Source organism: Anastrepha obliqua, chromosome 6 (assembly GCF_027943255.1).
Source record: "Anastrepha obliqua isolate idAnaObli1 chromosome 6, idAnaObli1_1.0, whole genome shotgun sequence".
Taxonomy (NCBI): Eukaryota; Metazoa; Arthropoda; class Insecta; order Diptera; family Tephritidae; genus Anastrepha; species Anastrepha obliqua.
Window position 1 is genome coordinate 53,140,952 of NC_072897.1, and position 6,000 is coordinate 53,146,951.

A 6,000-nucleotide genomic window follows, 5' to 3' on the forward strand; every position below is an offset into this window, starting at 1 on the left:
AGCGTATTGAGAATATTTGGTCGATGGTAGACTTTCCAGGTCTGAAGCCACACTGATAATTTCCAATCAGTTGGTTGACGGTGGGCTTCAGCCTTTCACACAATACGCTCGCTAGAACCTTATAGGCGATATTTAGAAGACTAATCCCGCGGTAATTGGCACAAATTGCAGGATCGCCTTTTTATGGATTGGGCAGAGCACACTTAAATTCCAATCGGCAGGCATGCTTTCATCCGACCATATTTTGCGTGGAAGCTGATGCATGTGCCTTATTAGCTCCTTGCTGCCATGTTTAAATAGCTCAACCGGCAGCCCGTCGGCTTCCGCGCCTTTGTTGTTCTTTAGCCAAGCTATCGCTATCGGAACAAAAGTCCCGTCGTCAATGATTAGTTTATCCAGATCTTCACATTATCTGTTGCGCATGTCACTATTTAACAAGTTTGAGAAGTGTTTCCTCCATAATTTAGCACGCCTTGGATGTCACCTCTAGATCGCCGTCTTTCGGTTTGAGATTGGTCAGTATCTTCTCGCACTCACGTATTTCGGCTTCTCGTTTCTTTCTTCTTCCCAGTAGCAATCTCACATGGCTTGTTCTGCTTGTCCTGATCGCAGCATGGTCTTATCGGCAGGATCTTTTCTTTACGCGGCCGCATGATATTCCTCGTCGTTCCAATTAGTTTTTTGGGCACGCCGAAACCAATATCTACTTTTTTCGGCAGTACGTAATGAACGAGAAATATTGCTCAATCGCTCGTGCATGTCGGATGTTGGCAGTATTCTCTGAGAGCAGTAGGGAAGTCGAGTGGCGAATCTTCTGGCTGTCTGTTGTGATTGCAGCTTTTCGATGTCGAACATTCTTTGCGTAGGTAGATGCACGTTTTTTGCTGCACAGAGGTGTGTGCGCAGTTCGGCTGCAACAAGGTAGTGATCCGAGTCAATGTTGGGTCCTCGAATCGTACATACATCTAATACACTAGAAGCGTGTCTTCCATCTATCACAACATGATCGATCTGGTTTCGTGTTTTTCGATCAGGAGATAGCCAGGTGGCTTGGTGAATCTTCTTATGCTGGAATCTGGTGCTGCAGACTACCATGTTTCGGGCCCCGGCGAAGTCGATCAGCCTCTGTCCGTTACCGGATGTTTCGTTGTGCAGACTGAATTTTCCGACTGTGGGACCAAAAATTCCCTCCTTGCCCACCCTGGCGTTGAAGTCGCCAAGCACGATTTTTATGTCGTGGCGGGGGCAACGCTCATAGGAACGTTCCAGGCGCTCATAGAAAGAATCTACTATTTAGAAATGTATAGTCAAATTTTACCCATATATGAATTATTATGGGGAGCCTTATATAATTATATAAACAATTTAATTAAAAATGATTTTTATTCATTATTTTATATTTAATTTATTTTTTAACTTTTAACTTTGTTTTAATAAGTGATATAGCTTTGGTTTCGTGTTCACCTTTTATTGTATCTAGAAGTGCTAGAGCATCTAGAAATGAACGTAAATTTTCTGGCTTACCGTCGAAATCAATCACTAGCCTTGCGGTTATGTTTAGAAATTCTACTATGTTTTGTGTCATTTCGACTTCTTGATCAGAATCTATGTCTGTATCGGAATCTGTTGTTTCTTCTAAAACTGCTTCTAATGTGGTCGTTAACAAAATTTCGTTGAAGTTAAGTGTTATTGGTTCACTTAGTGAATAAGATGTATCTTGTTTAATGTTATACTTGGCTTTTATTTTTACCAATAAGTCTCTTAATTGCCAAAATAAGTCACGTGTTTCTTTTTGATGTATATTAGTAAATTTGCTATAATTCTCTTGGATAATTTTTCTTATTGATTCTAATGTATTAACTAGATTTTCTAAATGTTTTCAAACTGTATCTGGCTTAATATATCTATTCTGACTTATGCATTTATATGCTTTTTTAAAGTTGTCCCTTTCTAAATGTAATTTTTTTTTGTATAATTAACCATTTGTCCATGTGTTAAGTTTTTTTTTTATTTAATATCATAGTGTTTAGACTTGTTCTAAGTTGTTTGCTATGCTATTACTGTATTTTTTCTTTAAGTACTTGTTGTGCATTCTATAAATTGTTATGCAAATGTTTGCACTCACTAAAGCTACCATTATAGTTAATAAAATTGTGATTATTTCTAAGTCCGGAGAAGTAACGTCTACCTTGTTAATAACGTTTGCTGTTGAGTCTACCGTCTTTACATCCAAAAGTCCCATATTTGGATATGTCTTAAAAATTAGTATTGGAATGTCCAGAATAAAAAATTTTGCTATAGTGTCAACTACTATTTAGAAATGTTTAGTCAAATTTTACCCATTTATGAATTATTATGGGGAGCCTTATATAATTATATAAACAATTTAATTAGAAATGATTTTTATTCATTATTTTATATTTAATTTATTTTAAAATCATTTTGGGTAATTCTTTCATAGAAAAAACATTTTGGATATATTTATTATTAGCTTTGCCAAATGTCGAAAGTTTTAATTTAATAAAAAAATTTTTTTTTTTTAAATTGTTTCCATATTAAAAGGAAAAAAATGTGTTGGCAAATTATTTTTGTCTCGAGCGGTTAACGCTTTCAAACTCTAACTGTCTGCATTCAATCTTGCACAGTGTTTTATTTAAAAGATATACATTTACTTGATTTGTTTTCTGCGCTGGAGCAGGAATTCTAGTTGGGTTATGCGCTCCCAGATTGCGCTAGATTTCTCCCAAGATGGTGGAGGTTGCTGGTTTACCTCCCTGCTGAGTAAGCTTATTTCCCTCTTTAGTCTGGTGGTGTAGCCTCCTCTTCTTTTTGGTTTGCTCACCTTTGGGATGGAAACTTCTGTTGGTTTTTTGTTAAGGCCGTTCCGTCTTCTGTATTCCTCCAAGGAGATTGGTTGCGGGCTTTGAGCTGGGTTGGACAGCTATTTTTCTTCTGGTTGTATTGGCTTAACCAGGTTCTTCCTTTCGCAGCTGACGGATCGTTTTGGCTGATCATGTTAGGACTTAATAGTTTGTGAATTTTTGGTGCCGTTTAGAGCACTTGCAAATATATTGCAATTTTGGTGCAGATATGGTATAAGAAACTTGCATTTAACAGCCTAGCAAAATCAATGCTCAAGCTGGCAGGATCGCCATGTAATAAATAAAAGACGATTTTCTGTTTGATAACCAATGCTGGATAACCGGCAGGTTGTATTGTCAAATATTTATTGATTGATCATTAAGATATGGTCGAGTTTTTATACTTATTTTACTTATTTCTACATATTCTATAACTCATGTTTACTTAACGTTTATTTAACAAATTTTAGCAACAAAAAGAAATGTAGTTTGATTCCACTGAGTGTGCGGACAAACAATTTAGGCACATGCCGAAAAATGCTTTTTGTCAGCTTGTGCAGCTCATGCAATGAACCTTTGAAATATGAAGCAAGCATTAGTTAAATTAAAAACAGCTGAGTATACTACCATAGGCATGTTCAACTTATAATCATACTACAGTTCAAGTTCCCTCTTTCGAATAAAGCGGAAGAAAAAATAACCAAAGTAATTGCTGTAACTTGAATTCAATTCGCAGTGCAAGGACGAGCTACTGAGAGTTCCATAAACGTATTGCTTGATCAAACAAACAGAGTGGAGTGTAGTGAGTTAAATTGTTTCGGTGGGCCTTCTCATATATGCAAATGAACGTCTTCATTTGACCGTAGGTAAGAATAAAATGTTCAAAGATTGCTTTTGCAACCGTTTTTGCGTTTTTGTTTTGTATTGGCATTGTGACCAAATACTTTGTCAAGTCGCATATTATCGTGACTGCATAAACATTTCCATTTATTGAGGTAGGTAAGGGACCAATTGTGTCAACAAAAACTGAGTCAAACAGTGTTGGTGTTAGAGTCACTGGGCTATTTTGGTGCTTTTTTATTTTTGTTTTCTGGCATTTGTCACAAGTCTTTACGTATTTAGTAATATCTCCATTATGTTTCCCCTTCCTTTTAATAAGATCACCATGTCTGCCACGGTGGACGGTGATCGTACGAAACAGATGGAGTCCTTCAAACCAAAAATCTCTATGGACAAGCAGTCCTTAAATGCAAAGGAAACGATAGCTCCCACCCCCAAATCTGGATCAAACCAGATGTTTTCTAGTACGGCGGAAGCTGGGATACTCAATCCTAGTGGAAGTGTCAGTACATCCAAGCCCTTCACGGCTAGCCCATTTCGTACGGCGGAAGCTGGCGCTGAGGACAAACCTGGCAACAGCAGAAGTGGCGGTACTTACAGCAAACCTCTGACCAAGAAGTCAACTTCCTGTACCACCAATACCGGGACTAGCCCTGGTAAAGGTGGTAAAACTGAGTCTGAAACGACTGATACCTCCACAGTAGCAGAGCCTGCACGTCATGGCTACAAGGAGAGACGTGCTGCCTTCAGGCTACTGGAGCGCCTAAAAACGATTCCAGAGGGGGAGTGGTCTGACAAGCAAAAGCACTCTTTTAGCTGGGCGACAAGGGTAACGGAGGAGCCCCCTCGGGGTTCTGAACCGAACCCAAAACGTCAGTTGTCAGACGACCCACCCAGCAACCCCAGCTTGTTGAAGAAGCCCCGAAACACCAAGACTTCTCCAGCTACATACAGCGAAGCTGTCAGAGGCCAACAACTATGGGCGATGGTTGACAAAAGCAACTCTGACGGCACTATTTCGCCTGACAACTGGAAGAAAGTGGAAGCCAGGCTCTCAAGCGTTTTCTTCCAAATTCTGAAGGAGAATCCTGGTCCAGCTCCTTTTTGTCGCGATAGTGGATGGCATCAGAGCCACGTGAAACTTATCGCCTGTGCCGATCAGAGATCAACTGATCTGTATAAAATAGCGATTTCAAGGATCGGCGAAGTATGGCCTGGGTCTAAACTCGAGGTAATTTCAAGGGATGACATCCCCAGTTTACCAAGAGCTAGGGCCTGGTTACCAGCGGAGCCATCGGACCCTCAGAGGATCCTTGAAATACTTCGGGTATGTAATCCGGAGCTTCCCACATCGTCGGGGAAGGTCACAAGGCTGCACGATCCCAAAGGTGAGTACCGAAGCGCTACTTTCGTAGTCTGCAAGGACTCCGTGGACGCACTGGCGCGATCTGACGGTGTAGTAAGCTATGGGTTTTCGTCCATAACACTGAGGGTCTATAACAAAGACAAGACGTCTAATTTAAAGGACCCGGTTGGAGCTGAGATAGCCCCCACGGCGGAATCTGGCTCCGGTCCTAATACTGCTACAGCGCTAAGAAAGGCATCTGCTGACGGCAGTATCTCTTCCTTGTTAGATAGAGTGCTTGATACTACTCTCACTGATGAGGAGGAGTTACTGGCGTCAGACTAAGATGATCCCAACAAAACGGTGGTGGAGAGGAAGCCCAGTAACCATGATGTTACGGGTTCTTCAAATTAACCTTCACCACTCAAAGGTTGCGTCCGCAAACCTCATAATCCACCTGGCCAAAGGTAGACATCATATTGTCCTGATTCAAGAACCATGGGTATCACATGGACTTGTGTGCGGACTAAGGACTCAAAAATATAAACTGATGTATGCTCGCAACAAAGGTAACCCTAGAGCGTGCGTACTAATAAGAAAAGGGATAAATGCTTTCATGCTCTCTAATTACAGCGACACCGATCAACTGACCATTAGCCTGGAGTCGGGAAATGAACGGATGTGGCTATCTTCCTGCTACCTCGCACATGACCATGAGGAGCTACCGAGATTAATATTCAAAGATCTGGTAGCGCAGGCGCAGAAGCTTGGCGCAAAGCTAATTATTGGTGCGAATGTAAATGCGCATCACGAGATATGGGGCAGTACTGATACTAACGCTAGAGGTGAGTGTCTCTTTGATTATCTGATAGGTACTAAACTACAGATGGAGGATGGTTCCATGTGTAGAAGTCCACGCAAGTGGGGAAAGTTACTGATCGCCATTCACTTGGG